Raw genomic sequence first — 26,150 nt, forward strand, 5'->3', positions numbered from 1 at the left:
TGACTAAAAAAGCAAGTATAGTGTAGAGCCGGTTCCTGGAGAGCTATGTTCCTGTAGGTTTTCACTCCAACCCTAGTCTAGCACACCCGACTCTAATAATTAGCTGGTTGATAAGCTGAATCCGGTTAGTTACAACTGTGGTTGGATCAAAAACAAAACAGGAAGGTAGTTCTCCAGGAACAGGGTTGGACACCCCTGGTGTGGCATCATTGCACCATGTAAACCGCTGTGAAATATATTTTCCAGCTGTTTTTACTTTCAGTTTTTTAAACCAGGTTAAGACTCAAACTAGACTTAACGGAAGCATAGAAATGGCAATAGATATTGTACTTATGTTGCTTTCAATGAGAATTAAAGCTCTATAACACATACTTCTATGTGAATTTGGTCGGGACACCCAAAAAGTTGCATATTGCAGCTCCATGTGTGTCCCAGTCCCACCACGTGACATTGTGTTTGAAAGCATGGTACACTTATGTTACTGCTTCTTTTACCTCCAGTCCAGAGGGATTGTATTGGGTAGCTGCATTGTGACTGTGCCTAGATCAGTAATCCAGTTAATTTGCCAGAACAAGCAGTAGTGACACCATGCCAACCAGTACCCCCTGCTTCCAGAAAGACTAAACCAGCTAATTGTGTGGCTGTTGCAGAGGCACTACATCATATTTTGTGGATATTAATCTGATCTCTGTGGCACATGTTACTGTCGCAGGAAACATGGTGTTTTGGCCCAATGTACTGGTGCTCCAACTAACGCCATGCAGCTGGTAGCTAGACACAGGGAACTGAGAGCATACTAGACTCTCCCACAAACCCTGTCTACATACATTAAACACAGCTTCCTCTCACCAGAATAGGAGGATCTAGGCGTTGCTTGTTCAGCCTGCCCTATGTAAATTGACAGTAATCTGAACAGGCTGACATGGCATTGCACTGAACTTCCCTTTCCTGGAATCCACTGGCTCGTTACTATCCCTATCCGCCCTGAAATTTCAAACCTTATCGCATTATGCAGCAGAGCTATGTTCATTCTGCTCCAGTCTAGACCGGTGTCCAGATAAGGATATCATGAGCCGTTACACAGCACACTGTAATAGGAGGCTGAGATCCTTCATCATACAATTACCAGGAACCGGTGATATGCCAAATCCGCTATTGTTTCTTCTTTAAAGAAAATTGCCTTTCTTCCACACTCTGTGTGGGGTGTGAAAGCAGGATGTGCAGAGATGTTAAAAATACAAAGCATTGATAGACTTGTTAATGAAACCTTATTGGTCTCAACTTCCAGGGCATGTTCCATATTGTCTGAGCCATAAACAATAGTAGGTTGATACAGAACAAGTTAAAAGGTAATTGACTGTCTTCCGCCTTTTACTCCTTTTGATAGTAAAGGAATGCAGTCCAGCTTCTGACAGTCTAACTTTGAAGGTTAAATCTCCAGGATTATTCATAAATATTATCCTCTAAAGTGCTTTAACCCATTTCATCAACAGAAAAAGCAAAACTCATCGTATAATTTCTTGTTCGATGCTGTTTAACTTCTTGCGACTATAGGGGGTGCTGTTTCAAATTAGCATAATTGTCTCTACAGATGAAACGGCTTCCTACTCAATTCTTGATCGTACAATATGCATATTATTGTTATTATTGGATAGAAAAAACTATCTAGTTTCTATAGCCGTTTGAATTATGTCTCTGAGTGGAACAGAACTTTTTCTACAGCGAAATCCATGACAGGTTTTGCGGAGGTCTGAGAGCGAAGCTCTGATCTCAGTTCAGTTTAAAGGGGTGTGTATCCTATGGAACGACACGAACTGCACCCGCCTTCCCCTGGATGTCAGTAACCAATGAGAAGTGGAATGGGCTTTCTGCGTAGCTCTCAGAGGTTATAAAACACCAAGGAGTGAGGTGCGCCATCTTTTCGACGTTGAACTTTACGCACAGAGAGACCTGGGCATGCCATTTTCGAGCGTTCAGTAATGAACTTTAGATATATCATTCTGTAATTTAATTTGATATAGGTGTTAGAAACATCATAACGAAGCTATTTGAAACCGAGTTATATCAGATTATGCGAGTATATTGCTATTTTTCGGAATTTCCTCAGTATTGCGTATTGAGGATTTGGACACGTTAGCTAATGTTAGCAATTGTTAGCTATAGTTAGCTGCTACATCAGAAGTTGAATGCAACGTTTTACAACCAAGCAACGATTCTTTTGGACAAAAGTACCACTTGGCCAAGATTCTGATGGAAGCTCGTCGAAAAGTAAGAGCTATTTATGATGTTATTCCATTTTTATGTGGAAAAATGTAAACTCAATAATGGTAAATGGTGACGCAGTTATTGCGGCACTAGTCTGTCTGTAACGCACACTGAATGTCTAGTAACGTTAATTTTAAAAATCTAACTTAGCGGTTGCATTAATAACTAATGCATCTTTCATTTCATGGCCAACCTGTATTTTTTTAGTCAAGTTTATGAATAGTTTTCGATAAAAATAGTTGTATTATCATGATGCTGCCGGGCAGATTGCTTGAGTAGTTGGACAGTATTTCCATTGTGTAAGCACGATTTGTGCCGCTAAATATGCACATTTTCGATCAAACTCTATATGGATTGTGTAATGTGATGTTACAGGAGTGTCATCGGAAGAATTCTGAGAAGGTTAGTGAAAAAATTAATATATTTTGGCGATGTTTACGTTATCGCTGTCTTTGGCTAGAATCAATGCTCTGGTAACGTTTGCATATGTGGTATGCTAATATAACGATTTATTGTGTTTTCGCTGTAAGACACTTAGAAAATCTGAAATATTGTCTGTATTCACATGATCTGTGTCTTTCGATTCGTGTATGCTGTGTATTTTTACGAAATGTTTGATGATTAGTAAGTAGGTAAACACGTTGCTCTATGTAGTTATTCTAGTCCATTTGTGACGGTGGGTGCAATTGTAACCTATGACATCTACCTGAAATATGCACATTTTTCTAACAAAACCTATCCTATACCATAAATATGTTATCAGACTGTCATCTGAGGAGGTTTTTTCTTGGTTAGTGGCTATCAATTTCTTAGTTTAGCCGAATTGGTGATAGCTACTGGTGTTGAGAGAATGGTGGACAAGAAAAATGGTGATTTTTGCTAACGTGTTTAGCTAATAGATTTACATATTGTGTCTTCCCTGTAAAACATTTTAAAAATCTGAAATGGTGGCGTTATTCACAGGATCTGTATCTTTCATTAGGTTACTTGGACTTGTGATTTAATGATATTTAGATGCTACTATTTAATTGTGACGCTATGCTAGCGATGCTAATCAGTGTGTGGGGGGTGCTCCTGGACCCGGGGTAGGTGCTCGGTAGAGGTTAAGTAGGGATGGGCACAGTTATTCGCATATCCAAATGGACGTTAGTATTCGATTTACTTGCGAGACTAATTTGAGAACATAAATACCTATTTTAATTAAAAGGCTTTGTCTAAAATTGTATTCAATTCTGTGACATTGCTACATACAAGGAAGGACTATGCGTTTCTAAATAGCTTGTTATTGTCACTAGAGGTCGACCGATTATGATTTTTCAACGCCGATACCGAATTATTGGAGGACCAAAAAAAGACGGTTCCGATTTAATCAGACTTTTAAAAATAAAAGAAATGTATAATGACAAATACAACAATACTGAATGAACACTTATTTTAATACTTGAATAAAATCTATAGTTTCAAATAAATAATGAATCATGTTCTATTTAGTTTAAATAATGCAAAAACAGTGTTGGAGGAGAAATTAAAAGTGCAATATGTGCCATGTAAAAAAGCTAAAGTTTAAGTTCCTTGCTCAGAACATATGAAAGCTGATTTACTTTTAACATGAGTCTTCAATATTCCCAGTTAACAAGTTTTAGGTTAGGTATTATAGGACTTTCTCTTTACCATTTGTATTTCATATACCTTTGACTATTGGATATTCTTATGGGCACTATAGTATTGCCAGCCTAATCTCAGGAGTTGATAGGCTTAGTCATAAACAGTGCTGTGCTTCAAGCATTGCGAATAGATGCTGGGAAACGCAGGAAAGTGCTGTTTGAATGAAAGCTTACAAGCCTGCTGCTGCCTACCACCGCTCAGTCAAATCATAGACTTAATTATAATATAATAAACACACAGAAATATGAGCCTTAGGTCATTAATATGGTCAAATCCGGAAACTCATTTAGAAAACAAAACGTTTATTCTTTCAGTGAAATACGGAACCGTTCTGTATTTTATCGAACAGGTGGCATCCAGAAGTATAAATATTGCTGTTACATTGCACAACCTTCAGTGTTATGTCATAATTATGTAAAATTCTGTCCCAAACTGCTGCATATATCCTGACTCTGCTTACACTGAACGCAAGAGAAGTGACACAATTTCCCTAGTTAATATTGCCTGTTAATTAATAACATGCATTTCTTTTACTAAATATGCAGGTGTAAAAAATATATACTTGTGTATTGATTTTAAGAAATGCATTGATGTTTATGTATGGTTAGGTACATTGGTGAAATGATTGTGCTTTTTTCGCGAATGCGCTTTTGTGAAGTTGAAGAAGGCTATGATTCGATGATAAATTAACAGGCACCGCATTGATTATTTGCAATGCAGGACAAGCTAGTTAACTAGTAATATCATCAACCATGTGTAGTTAACTAGTGATTATGTTAAGATTGTTTTTTATAAGTTTAATGCTGGCTAGCAACTTACCTTTTCTCCTTGCTGCACTGACGTAACAGGTGGTCAGCCTGCCACGCAGTCTCCTCGTGGATTGCAATGTAATCGGCGTCCAAAAATGCTGATTTCCGTTTAAGAGAACTTGAAATCGGCCCTAATTAATCGCCCAAGCCGATTTAATCGATCGACCTCTAATTGTCACTTAGTCAAAGCAGCTCTGTCAGAGGCTCCATTTTGAGCAAGCGACGTGGAAGATTTGTAAGCAATGCAACATTTTATTATAATTACAGAATTAAGTTGGTTAAATGAGTATGCTAGGGTGATTCTCACAATCTTGATTTCAAACATAATCTTTAAAGACATGCATCAACAAATTTCCTTTTTAGGCATTAATAACAAGGTCTGAAGTGTTTGAGCATTAATTTAAAACATTTACTGGCAATTTAACGCCTTAACTTATTTTCCAAAACGAGTCCGTAATCTCATTACCGCAACGGTCTGAAAACGTCAAGACCATTAGGAAAGCTAATACATTTTCACATGAAAAAATAAATAACAATAGATTTAAGTTACTTGAAACTCAAATAATATATATTTAAATAAAAAATTATTTGATTTTGACTGACTTCTCTCATTACCGCAACATCTTCAACCTAATATTTTTGATATTTCATTGAAACCTGACATATTTTCAAAATGTGGCAAGCCTGAAAGAATGTAACTAAGATTCTGCATATGCATTTAAAAGCGAACTATTTTCCATTCATTAAAATTAAATGAACACAGGTTAGGAAATGAGGTTGATTTTGGTAATGATACTGAGGTATGGTTAAAAACATGACATTTTAATGTAGAAAATGAGATCATATTGGCACAACCATGGATTTAAGTTAAATCAATTTCATTTTGCAGTGCTTCAAAAGTACATAACAAACAGGCTAAAAACAAAACGCATACAAAAACATTAGAGCACATGTCATTGTCACTACACACACACTGGCCTGTACAGTGTCCCTTGATGATGTGTCTATGACCCCAAGCTCTGGTGCAGCTTTATCTTTCAGCCAAAGTTTTCATGCGTTTTGCAAGCACATGTTTCTGTCTGACTCTTTTCTGGCCAATCCAAAGTGGCTTAAGTTTAAAGATGTTTTTTATTGCACCTTCATTTTAACCAGGTAGGCCAGTTGAGAACACGTTCTCATTTACAACTGCAACCTGGCCAAGATAAAGCAAAGCAGTGAGACAACAAGAGTTACACAAACGTACAGTCAATAACACAATAGAAAAATCTATGTACAGTGTGTGCAAATGTAGAAGATTAGGGAGGTAAGGCAATAAATAGGCCATAGAGGTGAAATAATTACAATTTAGCATTAACACTGGAGTGATGGATGTGCAGATGATGATGTGCAAGTAGAGCCTTTTGAAAGGTTGTGCCTTGAATTCTCAGACAAATCTTCCATAGTGTCCGTCCGGGCTCTCTTATGGAATGTCTGGCTCTTTCGGAATTTCTCCGGATTTACCATTTATTACAGTGGAGACTTCATCTTGATGAAAGAAGTGGCTAATGAGTTTGCACATTAGTCTTCTCTGGCTGTTACTGGATAATGTTCTCTGATGACCTCTCTTTGTAGTTTTCTTTTGGACCTATCTGCCTTCCATGTTGTCAATTACCTGCTTCCTCTTGGCCATCATCTCAAGTCTATTCTTTAGGTTGACAATCTCTTTGGTCTTCTCCAGCAGCTTTTCTGTGTAGTGCAACTTTGACCTCAATTTTGATTTGTTTTCTTTCTTCGGTTCCTCTTTCTGGGTGAGTCCTTTGGGGTAGATGTCTTCATTGTTCCTGGTGTCTCTTCTTTTAGGAGTTGAGTTGATGGCTGCTGAGGTGAGAATGGCTGTTCTCTTGAGGCTGTGTCTTCTTGAAGATTTTGAATAACTTCATTTTGCTTCTTGAACATGAAGTGTTTCGTCTTCCTCGCTTGATGGTATTATGTCCAATACAGCTTTTAGATGTTTATTTTTTCTGTAATACCTTTTGCGTTTTCCCGCCACTGTGCTTTCTTTTCATGTTGCTTTGTCAGATCTTGAGTTTTCTTGATTACATTTTTTTTTTTTTGATATCTAGAAATGGAAAGGAAGCATGACATGAAATGAGCATTTCTCAAAACATGGGAAAAATCTTACTGTTATGGACACGTCATCTTATAGTAAAGACTGAATGGCTTACTGACGTGTGTGTACATCCTATAGTAGTGACTGAATGGCTTACAGACTGTAATGTGAATGTGTGGAATGTGAACTTTCATGTGCCTTTTTTAATATCAAACTTTTTTGTCCTCTAAATACGAATAAAATTGTTGAATTACGAGCCTATTTGGTTTAGACACAAAGACAGCAACCTTCCCGCTAGCCATGATTGGCTGAGATAACGAGTGGGCTGGACATGCATGTGAGTGTGGATTGGTCTGCAGTGTTGCATCTTTTCTATATAATGAGCTGCTCGTAATGCAGTTTTGGAAAGATTTAACTATGGAGAACTGCAAATATGTTGCTAATGCTCTCAATAACATTGCTGCCCTGAATTTATCAGATGCTAAAGGTCAGTGGGATAAAGTTGTGATGGACAAACTTCTGGATGACGATCGTGCCATGCAATGCTGACTCTCTCTGAAAATAACACGTTTTGAAATCGGTGGAACACAACCGGCCAAACAAGCTGTGCGAGCTAAACGGAAACACAGGGGTTGTAGTCTGCCATGAAGCTTTCATCCATTTATACAGGTAAGAATCTAGCTACAGATTCAGACATTATACATTTCTAATTTTGTTAACATTTGAATTGCAAGCTAAAGCTTGCTGTTAGCTAGCCAGCTGGAGTTCGATGGCTGGCCTGCTAACCAAATAACGTTAGGTTCTTTGTTAACTTTAGCTTGCTATGACAATTGGTTTGTATTGCTAGTAACGTTACTCTATGGATTGGGATTATATTTCATATTTTAGCTACTTAATGTGACGTCTAAACAAAATGCCCCAATTTAAAGCTTGCTGTTTGCTAGCTAACATTAACGTGTGTGTGTGTGTAACGTTGGTGTAGTTCTCAGAATGCCATTCCGCATTGCTAGTTAGAGCCAAATGTTAGCTAGCTAACATTGAACCTATTGGATAACTTTAGCTAGCTATGACAATCGGTTTGTATTGCTAGTTAAAGCGTGCTGTTAGCTAGCCAGCTGACGTTAGATGGCTGGCTAGCTACAGTAGCTAACATTCCCTGTATGAACTGTGTAGTGATACCTCAGAATGCCATTTCGCATCTATTATATAATAAGGCAAAAATATTTATCTGGAATTTGTCTTCCAGCATCAATCAGTAGAATACGCCTGACTCTAATCCACAGTCATAGTCACCAAAAAAAAAATGAAATACAGTTATCAAAACTCACCAAGTTTGCCCCCGGCTGGTGCTTCGGCCTCATCAAGCGGCGCTTCAGAAAGACCAGAGTGAACACTTTGTCTGAGATTGCTAGTGTTGTGAAGGACAGCACTGTAAGGTCAACGTCGCACAGCTGGTTGGACTGGAGGATGGTACGGTGCTGGTGGAAAGCTATGGCTGGCTAGGTTAGCAGTAAAACCTTGAACTCAGCCCTTGCCTTAACAGGAAGCCGGTGTAGAGAGCCTAGCACTGGAGTAATATGATCACATTTTTTGGTTCTAGTCAAGATTCTAGCAGCCATGTTTAGCACTAACTGAAGTTTATTTAGTGCTTTTTCCGGGTAGCCGGAGAGTAGAGAATTTCAGTAGTCTAACCTAGAAGTGACAAAAGAATGGATAAGTTTTTCGTCGTCATTTTTGGACAGAAAGTTTCAGATTTTTTGCAATGTTACGTAGATGGAAAAAAGCTGTCCTTGAAACAGTCTTGATATGTTCGTCAAAAGAGAGATCAGGGTTCAGAGTAATGCCGAGGTCCTTCAGTTTTATTTGAGACGACTGTACAACCATCAAGATTAATTGTCAGATTCAACAGATCTCTGTTTCTTCACTAAGGTCTAGGAGCACGAGGACAGATGCAGAGCCTCGGTCTGATACCATTAAAAGCTAAATGACCACCTTCAGAAGTGCCGTCTCAGTGCTATGATGGGGTCTAAAACCAGACTGAAGTGTTTCGTATACATTGTTAGTCTTCAGGAAGGCAGTCAGTTGCTGTGCAACAGCTTTTTCAAAATGTTTTGAGAGGAATGGGAGATTTGATATAGGCCAATAGTTTTTTATATTTTCTGGGTCACGGTTTGGCTTTTTCAAGAGGCTTTATTACTGCCACTTTTTTAGTGAGTTTGGTACACATCCGGTGGATAGAGAGCCATTTATTATGTTCAACATAGGAGGGCAGAGCACAGGAAGCAGCTCTTTCAGTAGTTTAGTTGGAATAGGGTCCAATATGCAGCTTGAAGGTTTAGAGGCCATGATTATTTTCATCAATGTGTCTAGAGATCTAGTACATAACTTGAGTGTCTCCCTTGATCCTAGATCCTGTCAGACTCAGGACAGCTGAGCTTTGGATGCATACCCATATTTAAATAGGAGTCTGTAATTTGCTTTCTAATGATCATGATCTTTTCATCAAAGAAGTTCATGAATTTATCACTGTTGAAGTGAAAGCCATCCTCTCTTGGGGAATGCTGCTTTTAGTTAGCTTTGCGACAGTATCAAAAATACATTTTGGATTGTTCTTATTTTCCTCAATTAAGTTGGTACTGCACAGTACTGTCTTTCCAAGCTAGTCGGAAGACTTCCAATTTGGTGTAGAGCCATTTCCGTTCCAATTTTCTGGAAGCTTGCTTCAGAGCTTGGGTATTTTCTGTATATCAGGGAGCTAGTTTCTTAAGACAAATGTTTTTAGGGGTGCGACTCATCTAGGGTATTGCGCAAGGTGAAATTGAGTTCCTCAGTTAAATGGTTAACTGATTTTTGTACTTTGATGTCCTTGGGTGGGTGGCAGGGGTCTGGTAGGGCATCTAGGAATCTTTGGGTTGTCTGAGAATTTAAAGTACGACTTTTGATGATCCTTGGTTGGTATCTGAGCAGATTATTTGTTGCGATTACAAACATAATAAAATGGTGGTCCGATAGTCCAGGATTATGAGGAAAAACATTAAGATCCAAAACATTTATTCCATGCGACAAAACTAGGTCCAAAGTATGACTGTGGCAGTGAGTACGTCCAGAGACATGTTGGACAAAACCCACTGAGTCGATGATGGCTCCGAAAACCTTGGAGTGGGTCTGTGGACTTTTCCATGTGAAAATAATATTCACATTTTTCGTGACTTTAATCTGCTATGACTACAAGGTCCGGTAGGAACTCGGTGAGGAACGCTGTATATGGCCCAGGGGGCCTGTAAACAGTAGCTATAAAAAGTGATTGAGTAGGCTGCATAGATTTCATGACTAGAAGCTCAAGAGACACAAACGTCAGGTTTTTTTTGTAAATTGAAATGTGCTATCGTAAATGTTAGCAAAACCTCTGACTTTCTGGGATGTGTGGGCTATATGGTCACTAGTGTAACCAGGAGGTGAGGCCTCATTTAACACTGTATATTCATCAGGCTTAAGCCATGTTTGTCAGGCCAATCACATCAAGATTATGATCAGCCTTTAGTTCATTGACTATAACTGCCTTGGAAGTGAGGGATGTAACATTAAGTAACCGTATTGAGATGTGAGGTATCACAATCTCTTTCAATAATGGCAGGAATGGAGGAGGTCTTTATCCTAATGAGATTACTAAGGCGAACACCACCATGTTTAGTTTTGCCCAACCTAGGTCGAAGCACAGATATTCTCAATGGGGATAGCTGAGCTGACTACACTGACTGTGCTAGTGGCAGACTCCACTAAGCTGGCAGGCTGGCTATCTCATTGTAGAGCTAGGGGAGTTGGAGCCCTGTCTATGTTCGTAGATAAGATAAACACCCCTCCAGCTAGGATGGAGTCCGTCACTCCTCAACAGGCCAGGCTTGGTCCTGTTTGTGGGTGAGTCCCAGAACGAGGGCCAATTATCTACAAATTCTATCTTTTGGGAGGGGCAGAAAACAGTTCTTAACCAGCGATTTGAGTTGTGAGACTCTGCTGTAGAGCTCATCACTCCCCCTAACTGAGAGGGGGCCAGAGACAATTACTCGATGCCGACATCTTTCTAGCTGATTTACACGCAGAAGCTATGTTGCGCTTGGTGACCTCTGACGGTTTCATCCTAACATCGTTGGTGCCGACTTGGATAACAATATCCCTATACACTCGCCAGTTTTAGCTTTAGCCAGCACCATCTTCAGATTAGCCTTAACGTCGGCAGCCCTGCCCCCTGGTAAACAGTGTATGATCGCTGGTTGATTCGTTTTAAGTCTAATACTGCGGGTAATGGAGTCGCCAATGACTAGGGTTTTCAATTTGTCAGAGCTAATGGTGGGAGGCTTCGGCGTCTCAGACCCCGTAATGGGAGGAGTCAGAGACCAGAGAAGGTTCGGCCTCTAACTCCGACCCGCTGCTTAATGGGGAGACCCGTTGAAAGTTTGTCGGCTGAATGAGCAACACCGGTTGAGCATTCCTACAGCATTTCCTTCCAGAAGCCATGAGAACATTGTCTGGCTGTGGGGACTGTGCGAGGGGATTTATACTGTATACGCTGTTTCATCCTTTCCTACACTTAAATTACCCATGCCTAACGATTGCAGCACAGCTTTCCTCGCCATAAGGTGATCGTTCTCCTGTATATTATGAGTACAGCGACTGCAATAAGAAAGCATGTTAATGTTACTATTTAGCTTCGGCTAGTGGAGGTCCTGAGTGAAAAAGGGTGAAAGAAATTGAATGAAAAAAGTTGAGCAAGGGGATAAAATAAAAATATAAACGTTAATTAAAAAATTGAAACCGTGAAGTTGGCAGGTAAAGGTGAGCAACAAACCGCACAGCAGCACGTAAACAAGTCTACAAGTTGTGACCGGAAATGAACACTAATCGTAGATTCCGTAGTGTTAATTGTGAAGACCCAGACGTTATTATTATTTTTTTATCATGAATTGGCTAATTTGCTAGCCAGCTAAAGACATGTGGCAAATTAGTTTTCCCATTTGTTTTCAGGGACTAAAGAGGGCACCTGATTTGGCATTTCACACATTTGCTTAGCAGGAGGAAACAGTCATGCTTGACTCGTTTGGAGGTAAGACATTTCAACGTCTGATTGAACAGAACACAACTGGCTGGATTTACATTTTTCAATCTAGGCTTGCTTGCCAGCCAAGTTATTTGTGCATTCTGTTGAGTCTGTTTACCTAACTTTCTCTTACGATATTGTGTTGTACCATTGGGTTTGGCTTTACTAGTTAAAATTAGAGGATAAGTTATTTTACTACTCTTAATGAAAACAAGTCTATAAATATGCAAAACTTAACAACCTCTTAATGTGCAATTATTTTTGTTGTGGCTTCAGCAACTTGAACCAGCACTGAAATTTGAGCATTGGGGTTAATTTCTCCCCTCTTATCTGTGCTTGTTCCAGGTTGAAGGAGATCCCACCCTGACACCTGGCCAGATGTAAAGAACTTGAACCTCCCCAGCCACCAGGACAATCACCATATCCCAGGATTTTTTTCAGGGGGGTGTGCAACATCACAATGTTAGATACTTACTTACTGCACTGTTGGAGCTAGAAGCATAAGCATTTCGCTTCACCAGCTATAACATCTGCTAATCTGTGACCAATAAACTTTTATTTGATATAGAAATAGATTCATCCATGTTATTTATCATGCAGATTGTTCAGGTCATTGTAATTTATGACGCTCATTCTAAAATACAGATTTGACTTCTGGGGAATTGCACTGTGTGCAAGTCTTACATTTAGACCATAATTAGTTGATTGAGGTGTGGTGAAGGGCTGGAACAAAAACCTGTAAACTCCTATGTATAAAAACATTTTAAAAACCTGTGGATGTCATGACAAAATTTGCCCTCATCTACTGAACAAGATTATGAATGTTGGAGGTTAATCTCAGTGATGTCCCTCACTGGGGAATGACTTATACTGTGCTCAAAATGTGAGAGAAATACGATTTTTGTGCGTATGGAAAATTTCTGGGATCTTTTATTGCAACTCATGAAACATGGGACCAACACTTTACATGTTGTGTTTTATATTTTTAAGTGTACATTTTTGCAATTGTATTAAAAAACAAACCTTATACATTTTTAAAAAATAAACAGAAATACCGTATTTACAAAGTATTCACACCCGTTGCTATGACACTCGAAATTGAGCTCAGGTGCATCCTGTTTCTATTGATCATCTTTGATGTTTCTACAACTTGGAGTCTACCTGTGATTAATTGAATTGATTGGAAATGATTTGGAAAGGCACACACCTGTATGTAAGGTCCCACAGTTGACAGTGCATGTCAGCGCAAAAACCAAGCCATGAGGTTGAAGGAATTGTCCTTAGAGCTCAGAGACAGGATTGTGTCGAGGCACAGATCTGGGGAGGGGTACCAAAATGTGCCTGCAGAATTGAAGGTCCCCAAGAACACAGTGGCCTCCATTCTTAAATGGAATAAGTTTGGAACCACCAAGACTCTTCCTAGAGTTGTCCGCCTGGCCAAACTGAGCAGTTGGGGGAGAAGGGTCTTGGTCAGGGAGGTGACCAAGAACCCAATGGTCACTGACAGAGCGCCAGAGATCCTCTGTGGAGATGGGAGAACCTTCCAGAAGGACAACCATCTCTGCAGCACTCCACCAAAGTCAGGCCTTTATGGTAGAGTGGCCAGACGGAAGCCACTCTTCAGTAAAAGGCACGACAGCCCGCTTGGAGTTTGCCAATAGGCACCTAAAGACTCTCAGACCATGAGAAACAAGATTCTCTGCTCTGATGAAACCAAGATTAAACTCTTTGGCCTGAATGCCAAGCGGCACGTCTGAAAGAAACATGGCACCATCCCTACGGTGAAGCATGGTGGTGGCAGCATCATGCTTTGGGGATGTTTTCAAATCAAATTTTATTTGTCACGTGCTGAATACAACAGATGTAGACCTTACAGTGAAATGCTTATGTACAAGCCCTTAGCCAACAATGCAGTGAAGAATATACCTTAAAAAAGGTAAATAATTAAAGAGCAGCAGTAAAATAACAATAGCGAGGCTATATACAGGGGGCACCGGTACAGAGTCAATGTGCGGTTAGTTGAGGTAATATGTACATGTAGGTAGAGTTATTAAAGTGACTATGCATAGATAATAACAGAGTAGCAGCAGTGTAGAAGGAGGGGAGGGGGGGGGGTGCAAAAAGTCTGTAGCCATTTTATTAGATGTTCAGGAGTCTAATGGCATGGGGGTAGAAGCTGTTTAGAAGCCCTTGAACCTAGACCTAGCTGTGCGGTAGCAGAGAGAACAGTCAATGACTAGGGTGGCTGGAGTCTTTGACAATTTGTAGGGCCTTCCTCTGACACCACCTGGTCTAGAGGTCCTGGGTGGCAGGAAGCTTGGCCCCGGTGATGTACTGGGCTGTGCGCACTACAGTCTGTAGTGCCTTGCGTTCAGAGGCCTGGGACTGAGAGACTAGTCAGGATCGAGGCAAAGATGAACGGAGCAAAGTACAGAGAGATCCTTGATGAAAACCTGTTCCAGAGCACTCAGACTTGGGTGAAGGTTCACCTTCCAACAGGACAACGACCCTAAGAACACAGCCAAGACAATGCAGGAGTGGCTTTGAGACAAGTCTGAATGTCCTTGAGTGGCCCAGCCAGAGCCCGGACTTGAACCTCGAAAATCTCTGAAGAGACCTGAAAATAGCTGTGCAGCAACGCTCCCCATCCAACCTGACAGCGCTTCTTTATCTGCAGAGGAGAATGGGAGAAACTCCCCAAATACAGGTGTGCCAAGCTTATAGTGTCATACCCAAGACGACTCTAGGCTGTAATCGCTGCCAAAGGTCCTTCAACAAAGTACTGAATAAAGGGTCTGAATACCTATGTAAATCTGATATTTCCAAAAATGTCTAAACCTGTTTTTGCTTTGTCGCTATGGGGTATTGTGTGTAGATTGAAGTGGGAAAAACATTTTAATCCGTTTTAAAGTTTGGACACACCTACTCATTCAAGGGTTTTTCTTTATTTTTACTATTTTCTACATTGTAGTAACCAAAAAAGTGTTAAACAAATCAATATATTTTGTATTTGAAATTCTTCAAAGTAGCCACCCTTTGCCTTGACAGCTTTGCACACTCTTGGCATTCTCTTAATCAGCTTGGCCTGGAATGCTTTTCAAACAGTCTTGAAGGACTTCCCACATATGCTGAGCAGTTGTTGGTTGCTTTTCCTTCACTCTGCGGTCCAATTCTTCACAAACCATCTCAATTGGGTTGAGGTTGGGTGATTGTGGAGGCCAGGACAATGACCCAACACACCTCCAGGCTGTGTAAGGGCTATTTGACCAAGAAGGAGAGTGATGGAGTGCTGCATCAAATTACCTGTTGAAAAACAAATAATAGTGCCGCTGACCGCAAACCAGATGGGATGGCGGATCGCTACAGAATGCTGTGGTAGCCATCCTGGTTAAGTGTGCCTTGAATTCTAAATCAATCACAGACAGTGTCACCAGCAAAGCACCATCACACCTCCTGCTTCACGGTGGGAACCACACATGCGGAGATCATCCGTTCACCTACTTTGCATCTTACAAAGACACAGCGGTTGGAACCAGCAGGTATATTTCACTTGTCATCCCCAAAGCCAACTCCTCCTTTGGCCGCCTTTCCTTACAGTTCTCTGCTGCCAGTGACTGGAACGAATTGCAAAAATCACTGAAGCTGGAGTCTTATATCTCTCTCACTATCTTTAAGCATCAGCTGTCAGCAGCTTACCGATTATTGCACCTGTACACAGCCCTTCTGTAAATAGACTACCCAACTACCTCCTCCCCATATTATTATTTTTTTGCTAATTTCCACACCATTATCGCTGCTTGCACATTCATCTTCTGCTCATCTATCACTCCAGTGTTAATGCTAAATTGTAATTATTTCGCCACTATGGCCCATTTATTGCCTTACCTCCCTAATCTTACTACATTTGCACACACTGTATATATATTTTTCTATTGTGTTATTGACTGTACGTTTGTTTATCCCATGTGAAACTCTGTGTTGTTTGTGTTGCACTGCTTTGCTTTATCTTGGCCAGGTCGCAGTGGTAAATGAGAACTTGTTCTCAACTGGCCTACCTGGTTAATAAAGGTGAAATAAAAATAAAATAAGAAAAATAATCTCAAATTTGAACTCATCAGACCAAGGACAGATTTCCACTAGTCTAATGTTCATTGCTTGTGTTTCTTGACTCAAGCAAGTTTCTTCTTCTTATTGGTGTCCTTTAGTAGTGGTTTCTTTGCAGCAATTCGACCGTGAAGGCCTGATTCCCGCAGTCTCCTCTTAACAGTTGATGTTGAGATGTCTGTTACTTGAACTTTGAAGCATGTAGATGGGCTGCAATTTCTGAGGCTGGTATCTAACTTACTCTGGTTCTTCCTTTCCTGTGGCGGCTCATGAGAGCCAGTTTTTCATAGCAGTTGATGGTTTTTGCAACTGCACTTGAAGAAACTTTCCGCATTGACTGACCTTTATGTCTTAAAGTAAGGATGGACTGTTGTTTCTCTTTCCTTATTTGAGCTGTTCTTGCCATAATATGGACTTGGTATTTTACCAAATAGGGCCATCTGTACATGACCCCTGCCTTGTCACAACACAATTTATTGGCTCGAACGCATTCAGAAGGAAAGAAATTCCACAAATTAACATTTAACAAGGCACACCTGTTAATTGAAATGCATTCCAGGTGACTTCCTCATGAAGCTGGTTGAGAGAATGCCAAGACGGTGCAAAGCGGTCATCAAGGCAAAGGGTGGCTACTTTTGAAGAATCTCAAATAAAATATTTTGATTTGTGGTACACTTGTTTGGTTACTACATGATTCCATGTGTTATTTCATAGTTTCAATGTCTTCACTATTATTCTACAATGTAGAAAATAGTAAAAATAAAGAAAACCCTTGAATGAGTAGGTGTGTCCAAACTTTTGACTGGTTGTGCTTAAGACCGATACAATAAGACCACACATTGGCAGAATAAAATTAACCACACATTTTGTTTCATCACAAAACGAGTCTTCAAAGCATTTTGCATGTAACAAACAGTTACATGACCTACAGCATGGTCAAACAAGTACATTCTTCCGACATTTTCAGACTACTAAACAATTATTGATTTAGAACCACGGAATTACTGCAAGTAGCAAAAGCAAGAGCTGCCTCCACTATTTCAGCAACATTTCAACATCAAATCACCTATGCTAATAAGTCTTATACAGTGCCAACTGAAAGATACCAAAAACAATTTAGTCCAATCAACATAAGATAAATATGCGTGTGCATGCACGCAAATAGAAAAAACATGTTGACGAAATGGTCTATGACTGTCATATATTTTTTGTCCTAGGCTACCTGGCTAAAGTGCTTGCTTGCTATCCTAACTTCCTTTCATGGGCACAATGAGCCAACTTGTTAACATTAGCCTACTACATCTAGCTACATATTGAACTCCCATCCTATCAAGCCAGGGGCACAATGTATGAATTTATGGTTGGATAAGAACTGTGTTTATAATCATTGGCCAGTACGGAGAATTAAGTAAAACCACGATTCCAAATCCCTATCCCCATCCATGGCTAGTTTAGAAAAGGGCCATTTTTAGATAGCTAGTTAACCACCTGGGGACAACGAGATTCAACAATTCTCATTTATTTTCTGTCAATGATGTTTGGTATTTTGACGTGATTCGATTGGTGAAGACAAATCCAAACTGGTTTCCCATTACACTTTAATTTTTTTTGTGCACCAGGATCATTCATACATAGTTGAGCTCTCTCAGTTTAGCTCAACACTGATTGGCTATTATTTTATACTTTTTTTATCAAGAGAGGCCAAATGCTTGCTGGCTTGACTTGCATTCAGTGCTAAGTGCGCAAAAAATGTCACTATTTTTGACCTGACAGCATCAGATAGGTGGCCTACACATACTGAGTCAGAGGGGCGCTGTTTCGCTTGCTTGGATGCTTTCACCGGTGAGACGTTCAGGTGAAAGAAAATTATGAAACAGACAAAATATTTATTTTTTCTTGATCAATTTCTTGGGTGAACCTGGCTTTCTTTGGCATCCATGTCACTGATTTTTCGAGGTAGGAATATCACAAAAATATAATCAATGTCTCATTATAGAAAAGACATTGGCCTGTATTGAAATCTGACATGTATAATGGATATTTTTGAGATCTTAAAGTAATCATACTATTAACTTGCAGAGTAGTGGGAGTGGCTTCATCACAATGCTACCTCATGCCAGGTTTATTCCGGCCTGCGTGAACGGGAAGAGCTTGTGAAACACATGAAAACATGAAATTATCCTAGGAATCGATATGCCCAAAAACGATATAACATTCCAAATGGTTGAATCTTTCTTTTAATGCCTTTGCACTCTCAAAGGGAAATGATTAGCATTCAGTTGGAGTGCAGTGAAAACATGTCAAGGTTACGTGGAGAGAATTAACGGTGCTTAGCTTGGAAAGCTGCGTCAATGGAAATAAATTCATTAGGCCCTAATCTATGGATTTCACATGATTGGGGACACAGTTAAGCAACAGATAAGTTCACAGATACCTTAAAAAAAGGTAGGGGCGTGGATAAGAAAACCAGTCAGTATCTGGTGTGACTACCATTTGGCTCGTACAGCGAGATACATCTTCACACAAATTTGATCAGGCTGTTGATTGTGGCCTGTGGAATGTTGTCCCACTCCTCTGCAATGGCTGGGCGAAGTTGCTGGATATTGGCGGGAACTGGATCACGCTGTCATACACATTGATCGAGAGCATCCCAAACATGCTCAATGGGTGACATGGCTGGTAACTATTCAGGCCCTCGAAGAACTGGGACATTTTCAGCTTCCCGGAATTGTGTACAGATCCTTGCAAAATGGATTCATGAATTATGCTGAAACATGAGGTGATGGCAGAGGATGAATGGCACTACAATGGGCATCCGCATCTTGTCACGGTATCTATTGTGTTTGTTGTCCGTAGTTTATGCCTGCCGGTTGAACGTACTGCCAAATTATCTAAAATTACGTTGGAGGCGGCCTATGGTAGAGAAATGAACATTAAATCATTTGCCAACAGCTCTGGTAGACATCCCTGCAGTCAGCATGCCAACTGTACGCCCCTCAACTTGAGACATCTGTGGCATTGTGTTGTGTGACACGACTGCACATTTTAGACTGGTCTTTTATTTTCCCCAGCACAAGGTGCACCTGTGTAATGATCATGCCGTTTAATCAGCTTCTTCATATGCCACACCTGTCAAGTGGATAAATTATCTTGGCAAAGGAGGAATGCTCACTAACAGGGATGTATACAAATTTGTGCACAACATTTGATAGAAATTAGCTTTTTGTGCGTATGGAAAATATTTTATTTAATCTCATGAAACATGGGACCAAGTCTTTACATGTTGTTTATATTTTTGTTCAGTGTAAGTCAAAACTGTAGCCAGGCCACCCAGGAAATTTCAATGTCATCTTGGTAAGCAACCAAATTGTTTAAATTGAGATTTTGTGTCACTGGCCTACACACAATATCCCAAAATATGAAAATAATGTGGAATGTGGCTTGTTATGGCAAGCCTAAAAAAAGTTCAGAAGTAAATCTTTGCTTAACAAGTCACATAATAAGTTGCATGGACTCACTCTGTGTACAATAATAGTGTTTAACATGATATCTGAATGATTACCTCATCTACAGTTGAAGTCGGAAGTTTACATACACCTTAGCCAAATACATTTAAACTCAGTTTTTGACAATTCCTGACATTTAATCCAAGTAAAAATTCCCTGTTTTAGGTCAGTTAGGATCACCTCTTCATTTTAAGAATGTGAAATGTCAGAATAATAGTATAGAGAATGATTTATTTCAGCTTTTATTTCTTTCATCACATTCCCAGTGGGTCAGAAGTTTACATACACTCAATTAGTATTTGGTAGCATTGCCTTTAAATTGTTTACCTTGGGTCAAATGTTTCGGGTAGCCTTCCACAAGCTTCCCCCAATACGTTGGGTGAATGTTGGCCCATTCCTCCTGACAGAGCTGGTGTAACTGAGCTAGGTTTGTAGGCCTCCTTGCTCGCACACGCATTTTCAGTTCTGCCGACAAATTTTCTATAGGATTGAGGTCAGGGCTTTGTAATGGCCACTCAATACCTTGACTTTGTTGTCTTTAAGCCATTTTGCCACAACTTTGGAAGTATGCTTGGGGTCATTGTCCATTTGGAAGACCCATTTGCAACCAAGCTGTAACTTCCTGACTGATGTCTTGAGATGTTGCTTCAATATATCCACATAATTGTTTTTCCTCATGATGCCATCTATTTTGTGAAGTGCACCAGTCCCTCCTGCAGCAAAGCACTCCCACATGATGATGCTGCCACCCCCGTGCTTCATGGTTGGGATGGTGTTCTTCGGCTTGCAAGCCTCCCCCTTTTTCCTCCAAACATAACAATGGTCATTATGGCCATACAGTTCTATTTTTGTTTCATCAGACCAGAGGACATTTCTCCAAAAAGTACGATCTTTGTCCCCATGTGCAGTTGTAAACCGTAGTCTGTTTTTTTATGGCGGTTTTGGAGCAGTGGCTTCTTCCTTGCTGAGCGGTCTTTCAGGTTATGTTGATATAGGATTCGTTTTACTGTGGATATAGATACTTTTGTACCTATTTCCTCCAGCATCTTCACAAGGTCCTTTGCTGTTGTTCTGGGGTTGATCTGCACCTTTCGTAACCAAAGTACGTTCATCGCTAGGAAAAAGAACGCATCTCCTTCTTGAGCAGTATGACGGCTGCGTGGTCCCATGGTCTTTATACTTGCGTACTATTGTTTGTACAGATGAACGTGGTACCTTCAGGTGTTTGGAAATTGCTCCCAAGGATGAACCAGACTTGTGGAGGTCTACAATTGTTTTTCTGTGGTCTTGGCTGATTTCTTTTGATTTTCCCATGATGTCAAGCAAAGAGGCACTGAGTTTGAAGGTACACCTCCTATTGGCTCAAATTGACTCAAATGAAGTCAATTAGTCTATCAGAAGCTTCTATTGCCATGGCATAATTTTCTGGAATTTTCCAAGCTGTTTAAAGGAACAGTCAACTTAGTGCATGTAAACTTCTGACCCACTGGAATTGTGATACAGTGAATTATAAGTGAAATAATCTGTCTGTTAACAATTCTTGGAAAAATGACTTGTGTCATGCACAAAGTAGATGTCCTAACCAACTTGCCAAAACTATAGTTTGTTAACAAGAAATTTGTGGAGTGGTTGAAAAACGAGTTTTAATGACTCCAACCTAAGTGTATGTAAACTTCCGACTTCAACTGTAGAGTTCCTCAGTCGAGCAGTGAGTTTCAAACACAGATTCAACCACAAGACCAGGGAGGTCTTCCAATGCCTCAGAAAGGGCAGCTAAAAAAATGAATGCAGACATTTAATATCCCTTTTGAGCATGGTGAAGTTAATAATTACACTTTGGATGGTGGATCAATACACCCAGTCACTACAAAGATGCAGGTGTCCTTCCTAACTCAGTTGCTGAAGAGGAAGGAAACCGCTCTGGGATTTCATCATGAGGCCAATGAGGACCTTAGAAAAGTTAGAGTCAAATTGGCTGTGATATGACAAAATGGATGATGGATCAACAAATTTGTAATTTCTAAACTATACTAACCGAATTGACAGCCTGAAAAGGAAGCCTGTACAGAATAAAAATATTCCAAAACATGCATCTTGTTTGCAATAGGGCACTAAAGTAAAAATGCAAAAAATGTGGCAAAGCAATTCATTTTATGTTCTGAATACAAAACCTTATGTTTGGGTAAAATCACTGAGTACAACTTTTCATATTTCCAAGCATGGTGGTGGCTTCATCATGTTATGGGTATGCTTGTCATCGGCAAGCTTTTTTTAATATATATAAATCGAGGTAAACAGGTAAAATCCTAGAGGAAAACCTGGTTGTGTGCTTTCCAACAGACACTGGGAGACATTCACTTTTCATTAGGACAATAACCTAAACACAAGGCCAAATGTACACTGTACACTGGAATTGAATGTTACTGACTGGCCTAATTACAGTTTTGACTTAAATCGGCTTGAAAATCTACGGCAAGACTTAAATGGCTGTCTATCAATTTATAAACAACCAACTTGACAGAACTTGAAGAATGTTAAAAATAATATTGTACAATCCTGGTGTGCAAAGCTCTTAGAGACTTACCCAGAAAGACCCACAGCTGTAATCGTTGCCAACGGTAATTGTAACATGAATGGAGTCAGGGGTATTGAATGCTTATGTAAATGAGATATTTCTGTTTTTCATTTTCAATAAATTTGCAAAACATGTCAACTAGCATGTTTTCACTTTGTCATTATTGAGTATTGTTTGTAGATGGGTTAGAAAAAATAATATTGAATCCATTTTGAATTCAGGTTGTTACAACAAAATGTAGAACAAGTCAAGAGGTGTGAGTACTCTATGAAGGCGCTGTACCTGTTTAATATGAGCAGCCATTCTCACATTGTGTGGCTGTGTTTCTGTGGAGCTCACTGGCCCATTGTTCTCTGGGCTGCAGTTAATTCTGATTCCAGCGCTGATCATGCTCCATGTGCATCTACACAATATGTGGAATGCTGACAAAGGGGTCTGGTTGGTGGGTGGAGGAGTGAGCGAAAGAGGTTGCCTCAAAGCCAAAACCAGAAGAATGCAACAGCAGATGTACAAACTGTGAGCCCGTTTGACAGGAAAATAATGTGCCTCTTTCATTACTGTGTACATCATTGGGGGGGATTCACATGACGCGGATCTGCTTGCGAAAAAATGCTTTGCACGACATGAATGTACAGTAATAATCTTGCACTTACACAATTCAGAACTAAAACCGAGCAGCATGCCTTTCATTTAACCCCCTAAAGTCAATTGAAGCTCCACAGCGTCAAACGGTAACATCATTTTGAATATTGAACAGCTCCGTGTGTTTATGCTAGAGATTTAACATTTCTTTAGTGGCTCAATCCCCTCTTTCCGCCGTTATAAAGTTTGCACCCATTCCAAAACATTGGACTTGTGAAAGTGGACTTTCTTTTACACATGAGAAGATCCGGCAAAGAAATTGGTCATGATATAGTCTGCAAAACCCGAACCGTGTGAGCTACAAATATCGACAAGTGAGACTCTCATGAGAATGAAGATGTCGGTTGACCTGCTCTACGACGCACACAAGCTTCAGGGGAGTCATCTGAAGGTAACCCAGGACCTGGCTGTAAAAATTGCAAAAAGTGCATACGGGGTAATGAGCCCAAAATAATATGACCAAACCTGAGTTTTATTATATCTCTCTGATTTAGGACAGACACTTCAAAACCTTGTTTCTTATTATTATTATTTTTTACTATGTTTTGCCATTTATGAATTATTCAATGCGTTTCTATGGGCTCTAGCAGTAAAGGCTATATTCAATGTTTTTATTGTATTTTTTATACCTACATAGGTCCTAAAAAATTCTAAATCAAATGGCTAAATTATACATTTTATGACCAACTTATAACAATTCCATACATTAGCTTAGTAGATATTGTGATCTAAGGACTTAAATCTACAGGGGGTTTAATTGCACATACAGAACTAACATCAACAACATGCATGTATGCCAGTCATTCCTGGTTTATTTTACCTTTATTTAACTAGGCAAGTCAGTTAAGAACAAATTCTTATTTACAATGACGGCATACCCTGGCCAAACCTGGACGACGCTGGGCCAATTGTGCGCCGCCCTATGGGACTCCCTATCACGGCCAGATGTGATTCAGCCTGGATTCAAACCAGGGACCGTAATGACGCCTCTTGCACTGAGATGCAGTGAGCCCTGAGGGTTGACGAGAGATTAACTGCTTCTCCTAGTTTTTATGAGAAATATTACTGTGATGAAAATTCCAGATAGTTTGCATAATCAAATAACATACAGCTCAGACACCCATATAGACCCCACAATACATGCCACCAGGGGTCTCCTCACAGTCCAAGTCCAAAACGAATTCATGCCAACACACAGTATTTATTATACAGAGCCATGATCGCAAAGAACTCCCTTCCATCTCCAATTACTCAAGCAAAATTACCATTAAAAATGTAGAAAACATCTCATGGCACAATAGGGACTGAAATGATGCACACACTAACAGTCTACACATTCTTTAGTTGTATTGTTTGTATATCGTTGTATTTTACATTTGTGTGACCGTTCTTGTCTATCAGTGTATCTGTGGAAGAATAGCTGCTGCTTCGGCAAAATCTAATGGGGATCTGAATAAACCAATAAGTTGTGTTCATTTCTTGAGTCTGTATTCCTCGTTGGTGCTGTTTTGTCTGTTTCAGTGTTTTGCCTCTGAGACATGAGACTTTGGTTTCACTGTGTATCCATCCGCCTCTCTGTTCACAGATGTCACATGTTTCCGGCCATAGTGACTAGCAGAGGCTTGCTGGGGCTTGCCTGCCTGTAAACCAACGAGATGTGTCAAGCGAAGGGTTGGTTCCGCCAGGGTCGTCCAGCTATAGCTGTTACGCCAAACACCCCCTCGGAGGTAAAGACTGTTCCAGATTATCTGAGGGGTGTGTGGTCCAACGGCAGAACACAAGGTCCTCCAAGAGGGATGCCATTCGCTGGATCTTCTCCCTCACAGCACAAGGAGACATCCATACCATGCTTCCTAACAGTCTTATTCATGACCACTGTGAGAAACAGACCCTTTATAGACAGACAACCGATGTGGGTATTATTGCTCAGTATTTCTAACTGAGGCCATTTTTAAATGTCTTATTATTTGAGGGATCCCCAATTAGATCATTCCAGCTTTGAACCCAGGCGATGTAGTCTTAAGGGGTGATTGGTTTTTGTAAATGACAATTAATAAACTACAGTAAGCAGGAACACTATCCCTTCCATCATAAAATGTGGTGCTGTTTGTTGGCTCTTTGCTGTAGGCTCTCAGCACACACGATTAATGAGCCTCAGCAGACACTCAGATCCAACAAGCAGCCCTACACTACATTGTAAGTCAACTCTTTAAAACAATGAGATACTGTATATCAAAGAAACACAACACGTATCATCTAACTTTCAGGGGAAATACATGTTAAAGTATAAGCAGTTGTACTGTATTTACTTCGTATCTATGAAACAATTCAGCCTGGGAATCCTGTCAACACCACAGCACAATTTGCTATTGTAGACCTCTTATCATTGAAGCATTTCTTGAAGGTATGAAACAATACCCATTACTCACTGGTCAAAAACTGGTTTAATCAAGATTGTTTCCATGTCATTTCACCCCCAAAATTAAATGTGATTACATTGAAAACATGGAAAACTGATTGGATTAGCAAAAAGTAATCATCGTAAGGGAATTTTCTTTTTTTCACCCACCTTTTAACCTAAATCCAATGGACATGGTGACATTTCTTGTTGATTTCATGTTGAATTCACATTTGTTGACAACTCAACCAAATGTAAAATCAAAACTAGATGTTGAAATTGCATCTGTACCCAGTGGGTACATTGTGGTTGATGTGTGTTTTAGTTATACAACATTTGCACTTGGCACTATACATTTCATAATATGTCAATGAGGGTACTAAGATTTGATACTGGGATTTTTGGGGGGTGAATTTGGTTTATTTCTGGAGTTTATTTGTGTGAATGATAGCCGCCCAGAAGCTACAACCTTTTTCTTCAGAAGCCCCGTAGGAGAAGTTAAAAAAAATAAAAATGATGATAAAGACTCACTTTTAAACTACAGTTACTTTTCCATGTGGGGGGTGCCTTCAAGGACTGTAATAAGGCCTCCTTGTGAACTGAATTCATTGTGCCTAATACTGGTAGAAAGGTTTGTCATAAATTCACTCTGTTAAAGTGTTTGAATAAATTACTTTTTAATTCACATTGACTACTGGTTGGTTCCATAAGTACATGGACGGGGGCTTAAATGAGTGCCTCAGCCTGCCGTCCTGATTTGTCACACCTCTAATGCAGACATTCCAGAGGGCTTTGAAGTAGACAAAATCATCTTATGATCGTAATTAGAGTTAGATTAAGACCAGTAGGGATTTATTCCGGAATTTCATCCTTTTTCTGATGTGGTTAGTCTGATGAGAACGTTAATAGAAGAGGTAATAGGCACAGCTAAGCTAGCCAAGTAGTAGAAGGAGGTGTCCACTTCACTGGCTGTAGCAACAACAATGCAAGAAATATGTTCTCTTG

At 39.9% G+C, this 26,150-nt stretch overlaps 1 protein-coding gene across 5 annotated transcripts in view; it reads left to right on the plus strand.

The window, feature by feature from the left end:
* Positions 1–25,830, plus strand: part of LOC129867203 (kelch-like protein 25) — a 51,547-nt gene extending 25,717 nt beyond the window's left edge. For 2 of the 5 annotated variants that reach the window (XR_008761589.1, XR_008761587.1), the window contains exons 3-5: positions 7,307–7,497; positions 11,848–11,926; positions 12,266–22,246. The gene's annotated coding sequence lies outside the window, so the exon portion shown is untranslated. Of the gene's footprint in view, positions 1–7,306; positions 7,498–11,847; positions 11,927–12,265; positions 22,247–24,332 lie in introns of those variants that run through there. The other 3 variants (XR_008761588.1, XM_055940445.1, XM_055940444.1) reach the window with 3 other exon arrangements.
* The last annotated feature ends 320 nt before the right edge of the window (positions 25,831–26,150 follow it).

The sequence above is a fragment of the Salvelinus fontinalis genome, chromosome 12 (genome assembly GCF_029448725.1).
Source record: "Salvelinus fontinalis isolate EN_2023a chromosome 12, ASM2944872v1, whole genome shotgun sequence".
Lineage (NCBI taxonomy): Eukaryota > Metazoa > Chordata > Actinopteri > Salmoniformes > Salmonidae > Salvelinus > Salvelinus fontinalis.